The sequence below is a fragment of the Podarcis erhardii genome (assembly GCF_964252035.2).
Source record: "Podarcis erhardii genome assembly, chromosome: 6".
NCBI lineage: Eukaryota > Metazoa > Chordata > Lepidosauria > Squamata > Lacertidae > Podarcis > Podarcis erhardii.
Window position 1 is genome coordinate 80,831,631 of NC_138510.1, and position 18,021 is coordinate 80,849,651.

The following is an 18,021-nucleotide window of genomic DNA, read 5'->3' on the forward strand; positions in this document are numbered from 1 at the left end:
CAGCATTACATATTAAAAACATCCCTGAACAGGGCTGCCTTAAGATGTCTTCTGAACGTCAGGTAATTCTTTATCTCTTTGACATCTGATGGGAGGGCGTTCCACAGGGCGGGCGCCACTACCGAGAGCACTATTAATAGTGCTGGTTATTATCATAACAACATAATGTTAATAAGCAGCAACATAATGTTAATAAGGCACTGCAGTAGTTGGACTAGATGACCCTTAGGGTCTATTCCAACTCTGCAATTCTATGATTCTATAATAAAGAGCTGGTCTAATTTCATGTTTATCAAAAGTGTTTAGCTAGACTTATAGTGCGGTGCTAAAGTCTCCTAATAATGTCTACTTCATACTGTTAAGGGGAGATTAGAAAATTATTGTGGTTTGAAACATTTATTTACAGCACCTGAGGTTTCTTTTTTACAAAAATAGTTGCATGAGCTTATCGCATTCCTTTGGGACTTTTGCCACTTTTTGGAGTGACTGCATCTAACAATTCTTCCAATTAAATTCCAAACTTCATTAATAGAGTTGGCGGGGGGGGGGGGAGCTTATGTACTTATGATCTTGTCAGTTTATTCACAATTCCCCTGTGCTGGTAGAAAATATTTTTATAGCTGCTGCACTATGTCATTAAAGAAAAGGAGTGTTCATCTTTTCTAAACACTTCAAAAGCTTTTAAAGGAAACATCATGAATAAAAATGAATGAAATCAGTTCAACATGCATTAGCCGAGTTTAGCAGCATTTGAGTAAACTGCTCCGGATTTCCTTGGGTTACTGCCTGTGGTCAAGCAGGTTGTTTATGCATTGTAACCTAATTTGGATTTCAAAAGGTTCAAATAGTATTGTCATTTTAGCAGCAGTTCCATGCATGCATGAAAGGTTGCAACCTGAGAATGTTTGGATTTGGGCTTCACTCCATTGTAAGTAGGGCCGCGGGTAGCGCTGTGGGTTAAACCACAGAGCCTAGGACTTGCTGATCAGAAGGTCGGCGGTTCGAATCCCCACGACGGGGTGAGCTCCCGTTGCTCGGTCCCTGCTCCTGCCAACCTAGCAGTTCGAAAGCATGTCAAAAGCAAGTAGATAAATAGGTACTGCTCCGGCAGGAAGGTAAACAGCGTTTCCGTGCACTGCTCTGGTTCTCCAGAAGCGGCTTAGTCATGCTGGCCACATGACCCAGAAGCTGTACGCCGGCTCCCTCGGCCAATAAAGTGAGATGAGCGTCACAACCCCAGAGTCGGTCACGACTGGCCCTAATGGTCAGGGGTCCCTTTACCTTTACCATTGTAAGTAGAGCCGTCAGCTGAATTGTGTTTCTAGCTGATTTTAACCATACCCTTCAGCGTCCCACAAATGAAACAAAGACAAGCCCATGCATGAGTGCAAAGGACAAGAGTCCAACCATCCAGGGATGTGTTTGGACAATGGTAGGGTCCATAGAATCTAGACTTAAATGTACCACAATGCAATATTGTGGGGGTAAGTTCACTTGAACTCATTCAGGGCTTACTTGTGAGTAGCCAGACAAATGAATATGCTCTTAAATTGCTAACAGATTGCTCCTGAAAATAAAAAGAGTGAAACTATCCATAGACTAGTTGCATGAAATGCCTGTAGAATGCACACATAGACTATATTGCATATATAATACTGTAGTTGAAATGTGGTCTCATTTTACAGATGAGAAATACTGAGGAAGAGCAGTAACTGAGAAGCCCTGGATTAGCTGTTGAATCCACTTTAGAGAATTTTTAAGCAGAATTTGTTTGTTTGTTGTTTGTTTATGAGACTTGCTAGTTGTTACCCAAAGGTCTCACTTTGGCAGCTTACTAATAACAAGCAATATCACCCTAGTCTTCTCAAAAGGCTGCAAACCAAAAAGATGTCAATGAAGGCTCCAGACAAACCTTGCTGGAGAGCCCACTCTGCAGTTAGGAAGCCACAACTAAGAAGATCCTAGTCCTTTTTAAGCATATACAGATTGTTCTCCCTCACCCTTCAGCAACTGAAGCCATCCTCCATCCAGACACTTTGACTTTTGACCTCTGCCTTAAAGCCCCAGAACCTTTCTCTTTAAAATATCAGACACTTATCCCACCTCCACTGCTGAGAAACAACTCACTCCCAATTCCTCACACACTTTGTCTTCAGCAACATTTCAGGGGGAAATTATGCTCCTACCCAGAAAATCTTTCCTAATCTTCTTGCAGTGGGTAATTTTTCTGTGTGCTTCCTCACCATTCTTTTATTTAAAAACCTAACATTAATTTGTAATTAGATTCATTGCCATATTTCATCACCAGACTGCATTATATATAATAGTCAAAACACACCTGCAGAAATGAAACCAGAACTTGAATGCAATACCATCAAGGGGCCCCTGTAAGATAACTCCAACGTATACCCTCCAACACCTTGAAACCAAAATCCAGGACAGTCCCAGTCGGTTGCCAGGCAGCAGTACTGTAGACCAACTGAAGTTTCTGAGACACCTTTGAAAAGCAGCCCTATGGACAATGCATTATAGTATTTTAAGATGAGTATTACCAGAGCTTGGGTAACAGAGGTCAAGCTGTCCTTTGGGAGAGGACACAGCTAGCTCATCAGCCTTAGCTGGTGAAATATGCTTCATCCACTAATGCCATTTGGGCAATGGACTCATTAGGTGATCTTGGACATGCCATAGTTTTGCCTTAGCTGGTTCTTACAATATTTCAGTGTTCCCAAACAGGAACACCCAAAATATAAAATGCACACACCGTGCACAATAAATACAAAGGACACATTGTTTAGACCATTCATCTCTAATTTTGCATATTGACTGGAATTAATTAGACAATTCTTTGGCTACAGGCTTCTAGCCATAACTATGAAGCGTATCAAGCATGTAAAAGCTTTTGTTTTCTATTCGGAGTAGGTCACTATGCTCTTCAGAGCAATATGGTAAAGCTATTAGAGTATAACAATTTCGAAGCTCAAGGATGAGCTAAATGGATCCCCTTGTGATCATAGGCAGCACACTTCTAAGTATAGGTACTGGGTGAATAACAGGATATGTGTCACATCCGTGCTGTGCTTCAGAATTTCTAGAGGCATCTGCCTGACTACTGTTGGAAAAATAATGCTGGACTGCATGATGTTTGAAATGCAAACATAGAAAATGCTGTTTGGAGCAACCCCAAATATGAGCCGCTATATCAGTGATAGGGAATGACCGCTCCCCACTTAAAACGGGGGGCGCCTTTTGCGTGGACGCGTGCAGCCCTGGATCTGGAGTGGCCCCATCAGCATAGGCTTTGCCTTCCCTCAGGTGGGATACCTGGAGGTCCCCGCCTACCCCAGCGAGTTGTCCAATCCCACCTGGGGGAAGTGTTGCCAGGGAAACCAGGCCAGGTAAGGGGAGGGATTACCTGCCCACACAATAGAGGGTGGATCTTAATTGTTAATCCTCACTTGGCTCCAGAGCTTCTCCCACCCTACCCACCCTCAGTTAATGTCTTCTTTTGCAGGTTAACTTTTCTTCATAGGTTTTGCAGGTTAACCTGTCTCCACAGGTATGCGGGCGCTGCTACGATAAGGTCGCTGTTAAAGGGCCGGAAAGGAATTTCCCTGCATTGGCAGGTTTCGCCTTTCCCGTAGCAAAACGTCACAACTTTGGCGGTATCAGGCCTTGGGCGGAATCCTTTAGTCCATCTTCCTCTTTGCGGCGGCGATACCAGGGTTCCCCGTTAAAGGGGTTTTTGAAGGGAGGCTTTGGCCGTACGCCGAAAGGTCGTCATTGCTCTCCCCTGCGGCGGCGTAACGGGGGCGGCTATCTCTGCTTGAACATATGTTCTCCAGAGCCGGCCCATCCCCCCCACACACACTGGATAACCCTGATGCTCCCTAGGTCCCCGGCTGGGGACTAGGGAGGGAGAACGCCCAATGCCTGAGCCAAGGTCTACCCACATTTGAAATTTAATAAAGTTGTGGCCAATTTAATCCCATAGCACGTTGTCTAGAGTCGTTATTCCACATGACGGGGGGACCACTCGGGATCTGGGGACTCCGCCTGTCCACGCAACTTATTCCGCCCCAAGGGCCACTTTACCTTAGGGGGACTGTATGCCAGTGGTAAAGCAAAATTGGGTAAAGTGGTGTATATAGTCTATATTTCAGCCATGCAAAAGCCAGAGGTTTACACACACACACACACACACACACACACACACACACATATCTATCCTTCATCCAGACTTTATCACATTCAAGGACACATTCCAGCCAGGCAAAAGTACTCAAGGAGGGTGCAGAACAGGTCTGGGGAGAGGTATGGTCTGAGGATAGAGGGTGTGGCCTTATTAGTGTCCTGAGGGTCAGCCTGGAGAGTTGTATTTTATCCAAGGTCCTGAGGTTCCTACCTACCCCTATTCTAAATGTTTTAGTTCCCCTTATAGATCAATTGTCCTTAGTACAGGCATAGGCAAACTCAGCCTTCCAGATGTTTTGGGACTACAACTCTCATCATCCTGGCTAACAGGAACAGTGGTCAGGGGTGATGGGAATTGTAGTCTCAAAACATCTGGAGGACTGGGTTTGCCAGTGTGGTGTAGTGGTTAAGAGCAGTAGACTCGTAATCTGGTGAACTGGGTTCGCGGCTCCGCTCCTCCACATGCAGCTGCTGGGTGACCTTGGGCTAGTCACACTTCTCTGAAGTCTCTCAGCCTCACTCACCTCACAGAGTGTTTGTTGTGGGGGAGGAAGGGAAAGGAGAATGTTAGCCACTTTGAGACTCCTTCGGGTAGTGATAAAGCGGGATATCAAATCCAAACTCTTCTTCTTCTATGCCTGCCTTAGTAACTACAACCCCAATCCTTGAAGAAAGGGTCTGCTAGGGGTAGTGTCAATTTATCAAATTTGCACTTTCTGAAACAATATGAGAACTGAAACACAGCCATCCTTCAAAATTCACACTTATCTAAATTTTGCAGTGCACTTCTCCCAGCCAACCAATGTTTACAAAAATGTATTTATTAGCTGAAAGTTTGCATAAAAATAAATAAATGAAAATAGCATAACATGTATTACTTTATGAGAAATTGCTTGCCAAAATGTGTGCTTTGGTCAAAGCTGCATACAAAAATATTTTTATTAGGAGGAATTCACATTAAAATGATGAATAAATTTCTTGAGGATTTTTAAAAAAAGAAAATCTGCAAATTGCTGCAGAAATGTGGCAAACTGAATTTAAGACTGGAAAAAATAAGAAACAGAGAAAACAAAAATTGGCAGATCCATCCCTACTCAGGAATTCCTCATGGCATATCACCATGTCCAAAACTGCCATAGTAGTTCTGGATGTGGAAAAGGCCTTTAATTGAATAGAGTGGCTTTATTTACCAGTGATATTTAAAAGAAAAATTATTATGAATGTGGAATGTAATTCTTTTCAAATTGAATCATCAATATATACACTTCCCAGAGTAAGGGTAATTACTAATGGGCACGTTTCTAATATCTGTCTCTCCTTAATAGAATCACTAATGATAGCTATATAGAGATTCTTGGAATCTCTGTTGGGTAACAGGAATTTAATATTTATTTGTACACGGAGATGTAGCCCTTATATCACCCGTACCTGAAAATGCTTTCAGATTGTTACAATATAGTAATCATAAATGGCAAAGAGTGATTAATAATGAATTAAATTTCTGGTCTCAGTTACCACTGTATTGATTAGGAAGGTAAAAAGGTAAAGGTACCCCTGCCCATACGGGCCAGTCGTGTCCGACTCTAGGGTTGTGCGCTCATCTCACTTAAGAGGCCAGGAGCCAGCGCTGTCCACAGACACTTCTGGGTCACGTGGCCAGCGTGACGAAGCTGCTCTGGCGAGCCAGCACCAGTGCAGCACACGGAAACGCTGTTTACCTTCCCGCTATAAAGCGGTACCTATTTATCTACTTGCACTTAGGGGTGCTTTTGAACTGCTAGGTGGGCAGGATCTGGGACCGAAAGACGGGAGCTCACCCCGCCGCGGGGATTCGAACCACCGACCATACGATTGGCAAGTCCTAGGCGCTGAGGTTTTACCCACAGCGCCATCCGTGTCCCTGATTAGGAAGGTAGCTTTAATTAAATAAACCTATTACCTTGGTTGTTTTTTGAACATCCTCAGAAATATTAATTTGAGATATTGGAATAATTGTAAGGAATTAGCTGCCATATGCTAAATAAAGGATCAGGACTACCTGATATCAGACTATATTACCTTGTGTCAAGTTCTGTAGCAATATTTGACCAGCTGACCTAGATAAAAGTATATCATTTTACTGTCATTTAAAAATGGAAGGAATAAAGGGCAAGATTATAACCTAAGAGTCAATAACATTTTGTTAGCATAGTAAAAAGGAAAAGTCAACCTACCCACTATCTCTTATCACAACTAACAGTATTCTATAATACTGAGTTTTCTCCTCTGGAATTGCTGAGAATTATCTCATTGTAATATCTGTCTCAATTATTTCAACTTATGTATCTGTTGAAATATAATTTTTTTTTTTTTACTTTTCATGGAGATTTAAAAAGGAAGGAAGCATGTTAAAAAGGAATGCATGTTGTCCCTTAGATTAAAATGTTGAGGTTGTAAGTGGCATTATCTGATTGTTGTTGTCGTTTAGTTGTTTAGTCGTGTCCGACTCTTCGTGACCCCATGGACCAGAGCACGCCAGGCACTCCTGTCTATCTGATTACATCTATATAAATGAGAAAAGTTGCTGGAAGTGTTAAATCCTTAATGCTGACATATTTCAGATCTTCTGGACTCATCTAAAAGGGTTTGGCAAGAAATCCTGAAAGGATACCATTTTCTGTGAAATTCTTAGTACTCTAAAAACTGTACCGTTGGGATACCTAAAGGATTTACCCTGAAAGAAGACTTGGAACTGATCACTTGCCAGACTCTGTGTTGTTTGACCATTACATGTGACTGGCACAAAAGGATATGGATGAACACAATTTTTAAAAACTTACATACTGAAAATCTTCTAAGGAAGCAAATAAGCTTGTAGAAAAAAATAGTTTTAAAAATAAAAATGGAATATGCACACACATATAGCATACTCCTCATTAACTGGCCCAAGGCCTTCTACAAGCTGCACGTAGCTTGAACAAGGCAAACAGCACATTTCTCATTCCTCTATGACTGCCAGGAGCCTAGAATGATAGCGGCCATTTCCCATGGCTCTTTATTGTCTTCTCCATGACTTTGAAATGGAACATAATGTAGCAGCGTTCCGTTATGGAATCAAAGGAGAGATAAAACATCCAGCAGCCAGAATCTCAAGGACAATAAAAGTGGCCTGTTTGAAAGGCTGTATTACTGAATGTATTATCGATGCAGAAACAGTAGGAACAAATGACTGCATTCAGAAGGAGGAAGAGACAATTCCAAATAAAAATGAATGCAATATCGTCAGGTTTGAATGTTAGATTCAGCATGGGTTAAGGGAAATGTATAAACTTGAAATTTCCTTCCCCTTTCTACTACACGGACTTCATTCTCAGGAAAGTAGCATTTGGAGGGGCACGGAACCCAAAGTGCAAGAAAAGCAAATAGATTTATAAAAGAATTTGAGTTCCAGATCATAGATTTTTATGCTGATGCACACATGAATACAGGCTTCTGCATATGTATCCCTGGGAAATGGGTTCAGGGGTTGCCAACCCAGCACCTAAGAAAAAAATGGAAGTCTCTAGCCCCCTTAGAAATAAAGTTATGGAGCAAAATGTACAGATACCTGCTAAGTGATTTCTAATTGTGGTGGGGGCACCTTTTATATTTTCCTGGTACAGTCATACCTTGGAAGTTGAACGAAATCCGTTGCAGAAGTCCGTTCAACTTTCAAAACGTTCGGATGTTCAGCTTCCAAAGAACATTTGCAAAATGGAACACTCACCTCCGGGTTTGCGGCATTCAGGAGCCAAAACATCTGAGTACCAAGGCGTTCGGGATCCAAGGTCCGACTGTACAGAGGAATTCTCCCCATTGTTATTGGGCAGCAACAGCATCATATTCTGTGTGTTATCAATATTATGTGATCACTATAGTCAGGACCAGCAGTGCGTATCTGACTTCCTATTGCAAACGTAAGGTAGTGAGGAGTGGTTGTCTCTCTAATTTTGTGTTATGCCACGCCCCCATGGCAGCCATATTGTGTTGTGTGTCACACACACATAATGGCAGCCATTTTGTGACTGGCACCCACTGCACTCTCTCAAAATTTACATTGTGCTTACTGGACCAAAAAGATTAGTGACTTCTGTTCTATATAACCAGATGCTATGTATGTAGGCACGCTTAAGTAATTTGATTTTCTATACTGACCTGAGTTTGCCTGATCCACACCTCCTGGATTAAAGTGCATATTATGCACTGGATTTCACACATTCTGAAAGTTTTGATCCAGTTCTCATCTAAAACAAGTATCAAAACTTTTTTTGATGCATATTTTGAGAGAAGATATACGGTAAATGTGTTTTTTTGAGGTAGACATATTTAAAAATGCATATTCTGAGAGAAAATAGCTTTGAAATATTTAATATGCTCTCCAGTACATAAGAACATTAGTATTATTACTACTACTATTACTATTGTTACTACTCCTACTACTGACCTATCCTTCACCCTAATGTCCCAGGGTGGGTTACAATATTAAGGCACAATATTAAAAACAACTTGCAATATATAGGCTCCTAATTGCAGCCATGACACAAACCTAATTAGCTATGGTAGTGGTGTAGTGGAGGGAGGGGGAGGGGGAGGGGGAGGGGGAGTTGTGGTTCAAATTTAATTGCTTTCACAATATGCAAAAAGATACAGATTTGGATACCACAAGGATATGTACCCTGAGATGTGCACTTTCACACTCGAGTAGTTCTTTGCCCCTGACTGCTTTTGAGTTGCTCAGCAACATGTGGTGCATAAATCATTACAAAATGTGTTAAATGCAAATGGTTGCTAATAGGGTAACCATCTGTTTGATGCTGCGAACTTTATGAAAGGAGGTAGTGAGCATTTCCTTTAGTTAAACACGGGGAAAGTTCTGCAATTATCTGAAGTGGCGAGGAGGGCAAGCCCAGCAACAAATCAGCCACCTGGATTACTGTCAGCAGCAGCACCTTGTATCCTTTCCATTTCCCCATCAATTTCCACAGAGGTAATTTGGCACGGTGGCATGATCTTGACTTCAAGACCATATCCTGGGCTGCAGCAATCTAGGCAACCATTGCTTCTTGCAGCTTGATTATTAAAACTCAAGCCGTATTTGTTGCCTTTGAATCGTTCATTAAGGAACAGGCTGGCCTACCCTCCCCAGGGCATCTTTTCATCCACAAATATAATCGGACTCTCTTATCCCGCTTTACCAGCAGCCTCATACCCCATGGAAAAAAATGGATAATATTTTGTAAGTGATACATCAGTGACATTTTCCTGCCCGATAATGTATTGCAGTAGACTCCATCAGTGTGCACTTTCCATCTCGTAATCTCTCCTGCAGTATTACTATTAAAGATCTCTCTTTTTGCAAGGAAGGGGGAAATCGATTCTCTTGCCCCAGACATACATTAGTGGATGCTGTCACATACCTTCCTAATGAACATTGCTAGGCAGACTTGTGAGTGACAAGGTAATGCATTAGGAAATTACCAGTGGGACACATGAAGGGCTGAATAATCCAGTTGCTTGAGCTTAATACCACAGTAGCCAAGCTATACAGGAGAAGCTGTAAACTACCAGCACCATTATCTGTTGCAAGGGCAGCTAATTGTTGGTCCATGGACTACATCAACTCCCTGCCCTAATTTTGTCTATCTTTTCCTCCTACACACACACAACTCTCTTATTTACCAGATTGGAAGTGGGGTGTGCTCCTTTTTATTTATCAAGCACTTCTTCCTTTGGGAAATGAGGTTGCTTTGGGTTGCAAGGCATCAGGACTAAACACGGGACTCTCATAGCAGGAGTCCAGAGCCCATACTTGCTGGACCACTGTAGGAGTTTGCCATACGAATAGCTGCTGGTTTTCATTCTCATGAGCATCACCACCACCACTGCAGTGGTGGCGCTGTAGTGTCCAGTTCAGGAGTGATCAGGAGACACAAGAGACCAATAGGGTTCCACCCACTGCTGCAAAGCTGTCAAGGCTAGTTTGCACATCTTACCCTCAAGTGCATACTGAGCTGCCTTCCCCTCACATTATGGCTTAACTACCAGCTTGTTTCTAGACTGACAGGTCACTTCCTCTATTCCCAGTAAACCTTTCAATTTATTCTAGAATCTCCCAAACCAAGCTTGTGTTATGCAGCCTGACATAGAGCATATTGCAGATTCCTGGAAGTGATGAGAGTGTGGAGTGCAGTGTCCAAGAGGAGCTGTAGCTAGTGAACCAGCCATGCACACTCTAGTGATCAAGGCTAATTGAGCCTCCAGTGACCATGTTGGATCCAGGAGATGCCAAAAGCTGTGGATCTCTTCTTTACAGGGAACTGCAGTCCTGTCTGGAATAGCCTTTCTCTCCATCTCCAGACTTGAGAACAGCTCTTGTCTGTTTTGGATCCAGCTTAAATTTATTGACCCGCATGCAGCCCTTCACTGTGTCCAAGCACCATTTGCTTGTGGGCCACTGCTTGGTATTAGACTGTGCATGTAGCAGATCAGAAGCTACTGTTGAACACCCCCCACACCTCCCTGAAGAAATTGAACAATAAGTCCCTTCCCTGTACTGGAACTGCAGAAACCTGGAGATGTGAGGGGCATTAAGTGCATATCCCCTGCAGAGAAATACAAGTGTGTGTGTTTTTCGTATTGTGTGTTTAAAAGGGAGAGTGGGATGGAGAGAAAAGAAGAGGGTGTCTTAAAACCTGCCTTCCCCTGTCATCTTACACAAAGCAACTTGCTCACTGAAAGTACGGTACGTATCTTGACAACTTCTTTCTGATTTAGAAGGAACCCAGGGGTGTTCAGACAGGATGGCTGCATGAATGAGGCACATGGAACCTGTCAAGGATGTGGGGAGAGTCCTTTGACTAGTACTTTGGCACTACTTTTGTTGAACATGAGCATTGCTCCAGTTCCCAGAACACTACATATTTTTAATGTGAGTTGCTGGTGACAGGACAGCAGCAGGGCTGTTGATTGTTTCTGACTTTTATATCTGATGAATCCAATTTGATTCGTTTTTGCTGTTTAGCAATCTAGGGCAATACAGGTACAGAGATTTTGAAGGTATGATATGCTGATGCCATCAGAGGGATGTTGATAATTGCAACTCCTTTCCTCTTCTCTCTTGGTGAAGCCACTTGAGAGAAACGGGGCTGGTTTGCATATGCTCATGTATCTCAGTGGAAGTACTCAGGCTCCACATTAAAAGCTTTCGTATCATGTCGCGCCCACTCAAACACGATGCTTCTCAATGGAAACCCATTCGCACTTTGAGCTAAGAAAGCAAATGCTGTACATGCAGTTGTGAACTGCCCTTCAATGTGTTCACTTCCTGCAGGTTGCACAGTTTCTTATCAGGTGATGGCTGCAGTCATCATGCATGTGTCTGAGCCGGCATTTGAGTTATCACCCTGAATGATGCACTTGGGATAATAGTATGCAGCAACTGCACCCCTTTGCTGTTTCTTTACAGCCCTGAAAGGTGATGCCACTAGGGTGCTTGTCTCGTTTGGTACACTTGGCTACGCAGCTCCTACTGAACATATACTTCCCCATATTTCATTTCAATGTAGATTTTCTTACTCTGCTCATGGAAGTGTTGTACTATCTTCTTCCCAGAAATTTCTGGGTCCTTCAAATGCTGACCACTTCTACTGTGCCATTCTCAGATTTAATTAGTGAGAATCCCCAAGATTCGGTTACCTTAAACTTGGGAGGAGCTTGCACAGGAGTGCTAAATAGAGTCTCCATGTGATAGGAAGACTCCAGCTGATTATATTAGCTGCTGATTCTTTCAGCTGCTACAACCGCATGTGGAGAACCCCTTGGCATCGTCTCTGACTGCCATTGCTTGCTCTCTCCACTTCTGGCAGCACCCAGCTGCTTCTCTTAGTTGCAGAAAAGAACAAAAAGTGCACTGCATGGAATCCCCTGCATGACTAAGTTTTCCTTGTTCTTTTGGTGGCACTAGAAGAAGCCAACTGATGCTGGAGACTGAGTAGGCTGCAAACTCTGAAAGAGATGGAAGAGTTCTCTTTGTAGGTTGTTAGAGCTGATATCTGCTACAACTGTTTGGCGGCTCTTCACTGTGTGTGAACCCTGGGGCTCCCGTGTCAGCCAGGTATTGGTTTTTTTTATTCCATGCCTCTGTTATCATGAAGTCATCTCCTCCAAATTCTTGAGCAGTGGATTGCAATCAGGGAAGAACGTGATGAATACATGCTAGGGTAGTTTTTGATAGAGCAAAATCCTACTTTCTGATGCTTTTCCAGTTATGCCAGTAATGCTGACTGCAATCATGACAGATAGGAACTGACTTTCGAGTTCAATGCTTTCAATGAAAATACTTTCAGGTGCCTTAGGAATCCAATAAAAATGCAACGCTATGTATTCAACCATACATTTTTCAAAGCATGAATGTTTCAGAGCTGCAACAGGCAAAATTATAAACAGATCAACAGAAAAGAGAAAGAGTTGCCCCAAGAGAAATACATGAGACTTCTCTTGAACCAGTGAGGCTCCTAGACAGCTGCTTCGGGCACAGCAAGGCACATGAACAGGTGACAATGTGACAGCAAGTTGCGTGATGACTTTTGTCAAGTACATTGTCACCATTCTGAATCCAAAGTACATTTGCCTCCGGGGGGATTTGCACATCTGCCATATATTTAGATTACTTTTATTTTAAAGAAACACATGCATATAATTCATATGTAGACACAAGAGTACAAAAGACAACCATGTGGGAGGCTAAATTCATGCAGGCATTTCTGAGCTGGCATCATACAAATGTGCTAATGTACTAAATGATGCGATGAAACCTACTGTTAGGGGGTTTATCCAAGCACCATACTTTGGAGTCACTCTGTAGTTTTGTCATTTTTGTAGTATTTCATCAAAATGTGTGTAAGGACTGAGCTAGCTGCGAGTGGAAGACCTGATCTCAGCCAAACTCATGAAAAGCATTGGAAGGCAGAGTTCATTTGGAGGGGAGAAGTGGCAGGTGTTGTTTCTACTTGATTCTTTCTGACTAAATCTTCCCTACACTCTCCTCCCCGGCCAAGATTCAGTGCTGGGGGGGGGGAGCAGATTGCTGGGGGCGGGACAGGAGAAAGGTCACCACCCATCACTTTTTATTCCCAAATGACACCATCCACCACTTTTCCCTCTAGATTTTAAGCAGAGATCCAAGTTCCCAATTCCATGTCTCTGTCACAGCATTCTGATACATTGCTTTGTCAAAACTACTACACAGCTGCTAACTGCGCAGAAAGAAAAATAATAATTAGGGCTTAATGAAATCAATGTAGGTAGCCGTTATGCCCCGGCATATTGCTCTGTTTCTTCTAACCTGTGGTTCGCAGCATTGTTGCAATCTGCAGCAGTGGTAAGGCAAGAAAGTACAGCACACACTGGCAGCTGTAGACGCAAGAAATAAAGCTCCCATGTCCCCACATTGCCATGTGGAGTTCTTTGGACATTTGCTCATGTGACAGGGCAGAATGAGAAATCAGAAGAAAAACAGAGGTGTTGTTTTCATGAGACTTTGACACATGAAGGGGCATCCCATATAGAATAGGGCTGTCATACATCACCTCTGGCTCCATCCATAAAGGCAGGTGGCACCATTGGTCTAGTCCCCAGTACCCATTCATTAGGCATGGATACATAAGAGGCCCATGTAGTGGGACAGGGCCACTCTTCTGTCAGCTGCCACCTAGCTGATGGTCTGGGGATGGGGCAGGGTAGTGAGCTGCACAGGCTCACAACCTGGTCCAATCCGATGCTGTCGACAGTACACCCATGCAGCCTTGACCTGCCATCCTGTCTCATCCCTGTACTGTCCACATACATGGTGGTGACACTGTTCAATGCATGGCACCACCTCATCATACCAGCCACTCCTGCGGGCAACTGCAAAAGAAAGCCTTCACCCATGCACCTTGCACATGCTCTGGAATGCTATGTGACCAGGGCTCCATAATGCTTAGTGAGCTACACGTGCAGGCTTTCCTTTGCAGATATCTAAGCCTAACTTGATCACAGGGCTGGTGCCTCCATGAAGTCTCAAGGGCAAAGCCAGAGGCAGACTTTCAGTGCCGCATCCTAAGCGTGATGCCTCTCGAGGCAGTGCAGCCATGAAGGGGGCTTCTGTGTGACATGATGTTACCACACAATGCATCACCTCATTCCCAGTAGCGTGGACATATGATGCCATCCCATGCATTGTGTTACACTAGGCATTTTTTCTGGGCATTGTAAGGCAGAGAAGAGGAACAGGCAGCAATTGGTCGCTTCTCCACATTTTGCAAAAATAAATAAATAATGCAGCTCTTTTCAAAGAACTTCGAAAGATGCTACCTTTCAGGAGGGAAGAGCAATGAGGTTGCAATGGGAGTAAGTCTCAGCCTTCTCGCTCACCTCCTCACACTTTTTATGCAAGTGTGTGAAGGAACTGCCCACTGAGGTTACCACTAACCGCTTTATGTATGTGAATGAAATTGGCTCTAGCAGATGGAGCTGGTGCCACAGCAAATCTCCTAGGTCTTTAAGCTGCCATGATTGTTGTTGCTTTTCCACAACTCTCTAGCACAGCCCCAGCTGGAATTTTTTCTTTCAGTGCTTGTGGAGAAAGGGGACTGTCAACAGGAACAATGTGTCTCATGCACAAGCTAAATTTCCCCCTGTGTGGGAAATTAAGGGGGCAGAACTCCCAGCCCTTCAGTCATGCTATTCAAACTCCTTGCCTTCTCTCCTCCCTCCCTCCCTACTCTATCCTTCAGTCTAGAAGTGCCTTCATATTCCCTGATCCTCTGCTACTTAAGCTATCATCTTGGCAAATTTCTCCATTGTTGAGGAGGGAGGAGGAGGAGAGAGAGTGTGTGTGTGTGCGCGCGCATGCACTTTCTTCTTATCTAAGCTGCTTCAAAGCCTGGCCAGACATGCCTAACCAAGGCCTCAGCTGCACTCCATCAATTTCAACCTACAAGGGCTTGCCAGGCCAGTTCTCCCCAGACTGAATTAAGCTCTCGTGGACCAGTGAAGGTTTAAGGTCATCCCATCTCATTGTTTCACTGGCATACACCCAGTGTCGGGCTTTCAGACCCTACATAAGATGCTTACCCTAACCCAGTTTTTCAGATGCAAATGTCTGTTATGCACACAAGCATTTCTAATCCTTGGGATGGTGGGCTATTCCTGTTTGTTTGTTTATTTTCAGATTATCTCAAGTATTTCTTTGTGAGCAGAAGCAGCTTTTGCATTTTTCATTGCTGAGTGTGGCTGAGCACGGGAAGCCTGAATGACATTTTCAAAAAATGGGGGTGAGGGGGTGGAGAGGGAGGGAGAGACGACAGGATTGTAAAAAAAGCGAAGTCAGGCAAGGCAGAGTCAGGAAGGTTCATCCTTTAATATAGGCATTGTTTTCGTCAGCAGTATTTCACAATCTGTTTTTCCTTTATGACAGTCATAAATTATTTATAACAGGCAATCTATTCCTTAAAATCTTCAGTTGTATGTTGTTGTTGCTTTTGCTGGTGGGGTGATCCCAAACTCAGGCGGGAGGAGGGGCTCAACAGAATATTGATTTGAAGCATTTGAAATATAAATGAAGTTGTTTAGTCCTTTCTGGTAGATGGAATCTTAAAGCAATTGGGTCAAATTCAGCAGACCAGCAGGATCCAACCTTTCTCTACCTCCCCAAGACTAAATATCTAAATAAATAAAAATGCTTTAAGTTTGCATTAGCAAACAGCAGAGCTTTCTGAATTGCACCTCTCATCCCACTGTCATCCATCTTTTGAGTTAATCAATATTTCTGAAAATGAAAAATAAACAAATGAAGAGATATGCATATATTTCCATCATTGTGGCTGATTGCATTTTTACCTCAGGTTAGTCCCAATGAACTCAATCCAGTGCTCATCACATGCACTCAGAGAGTAGCAGGTATATGGAACAGCCATTTAATGTGTGCAAACACACACAGTTCCTACACAGGCTGAGATGTGTCCTCTGCCCTCTTAAATCTCTCTGGAGCATCAGTGGTGATGAGCAAACTAAGCTATCTTAATGAACGAAACACCAGGTTCACTTAGAGCCTTGCTGCCCATGAGTGCCAGTGGCATTATTCCATAACAGATTTTTATAGGGCAAGCTGTCACAGGTAGTTACAAATACCATATTTTCAGCAATAAAAGATAAACCGTTGGCTTATGAAACAAACATATGGAAAACACAGTTTCTGAAGTGCCTCTACTTCCAGACTTTTTTCTGAAAAAGATTATCCCTTCTGAGAGCACTGAGAGTACATTCCCCTTCATCTCAGTAACACAGCACCAGTAGCTTGAAGACAACACAAATATAATGGAAGGAAAGAAGAGCCTCTTTCCTCTGTTTCCTCTTCCTGTTTCATTGCAACTGCTTCCATGTTCATACAAGTCAACGGGAAGATGCAGAAGCCCTATCAGGATGGGCCAAGATTGTGATTTCATAAAGAAAACAGTGGGATATGTTGGTGTAAATGAGAAACAGTGCCAATGAGAGCTGTGCAATATTAAAATTTAAGTAACCCATTTCCAGCCAGGATCTATTTTTTAACCATGGGAAGCAACCCAGAATACCAGTTCTAACCAAATTCACATGGCACAGTCAATCAGCCAAGTCTGATTGTCAAAACCTCAGATGGGTAACTCTTTCCAGCCAAAGAGCCATCATTTACTTCCAAGTAGCCTTATAGGGGGACGCGGGTGGCGCTGTGGGTTAAACCACAGAGCCTAGGACTTGCCGATCAGAAGGTCGGCGGTTCGAATCCCCGCGACGGGCTGAGCTCCCGTTGCTCGGTCCCTGCTCCTGCCAACCTAGCAGTTCAAAAGCACGTCAAAGTACGCGTAGATAAATAGGTACCGCTCTGGCAGGAAGGTAAACAGCGTTTCCGTGCGCTGCTCTGGTTCGCCAGAAGTGGCTTAGTCATGCTGGCCACATGACCCGGAAGCTGTACGCCGGCTCCCTCGGCCAATAAAGCGAGATGAGCGCCGCAACCCCAGAGTCGGTCATGACTGGACCTAATGGTCAGGGGTCCCTTTACCTTTTAGCCTTATGGGGGCCACGTCCCAGCCTTGAGTGAGGCTGGGGCCAAAACTGGCAGAGCAACTCATGCAAATGTTACCATCTACAGTAGGCTAGTCTCTACGCACACATCTGCACATCTCTCTATCTGTCCTCCTTCCAGACAAGCAAGATGCACGGTTGGAGGTCAAGGATACATTCTAGCCTGGCAGAAACGTTCAAGGAAGATGTGCAGCTGAGCCACCGAAGGGTGTCGCATAGAGAGAATCCCAAGGACCGGATAGACTTGCTCAGAGGGGCGCAGCTGGTCCTTGGGTTTGAGGTCCTGATCACAGCCAAAGGCCATGAAAAAATATAGTACTAGATGGGGATTCTGCTGCACTGAAGAATGCTGCCCCTTTAAGAAAAGATAGTGCCTTTCCCCCTTTTTAGACCTCAAGGCAGGTTATGAAATGTAGGCACAGCAATATTCTAGTTTCTTTTTTTTTCTTTTTTTAATGCTTTATTGGTTTAAAAACATAACAAAACAGAAAACCAAATCAAACAATATATAGCAACAATATATAGCAATATTAACAAAAACCAATCCAAAATAAATACTCCTTACGTACCAAAAAGAAAGACACGGAATTAATTTCATCCTTTACTAATTCTAGTGTGACTTCTGGTCCCCCCATTGTGGTTCCTAAATTCCCTTTCACTGCACACTTAATTTTATCTCTCCTAGATTCTCTATCATTTTTGTTCTGT

The 18,021-nt window shown here is 43.4% G+C and overlaps 1 protein-coding gene and 1 long non-coding RNA gene across 15 annotated transcripts in view; one reads left to right on the top strand and one right to left on the bottom strand.

Moving 5' to 3' along the window:
* The window catches only part of LOC309344022, a 56,477-nt gene extending 48,291 nt beyond the window's left edge, over positions 1 to 8,186 (bottom strand). For all 4 annotated transcript variants that reach the window (XR_014157543.1, XR_014157544.1, XR_014157545.1 and 1 more), the window contains exon 1: positions 7,940 to 8,186. This is a non-coding gene — a long non-coding RNA (uncharacterized lncRNA). The remainder of the gene's footprint in view (positions 1 to 7,939) is intronic.
* Positions 1 to 18,021, top strand: part of NTNG1 (netrin G1) — a 210,175-nt gene that overhangs the window by 92,564 nt on the left and 99,590 nt on the right. The window lies entirely within an intron of this gene.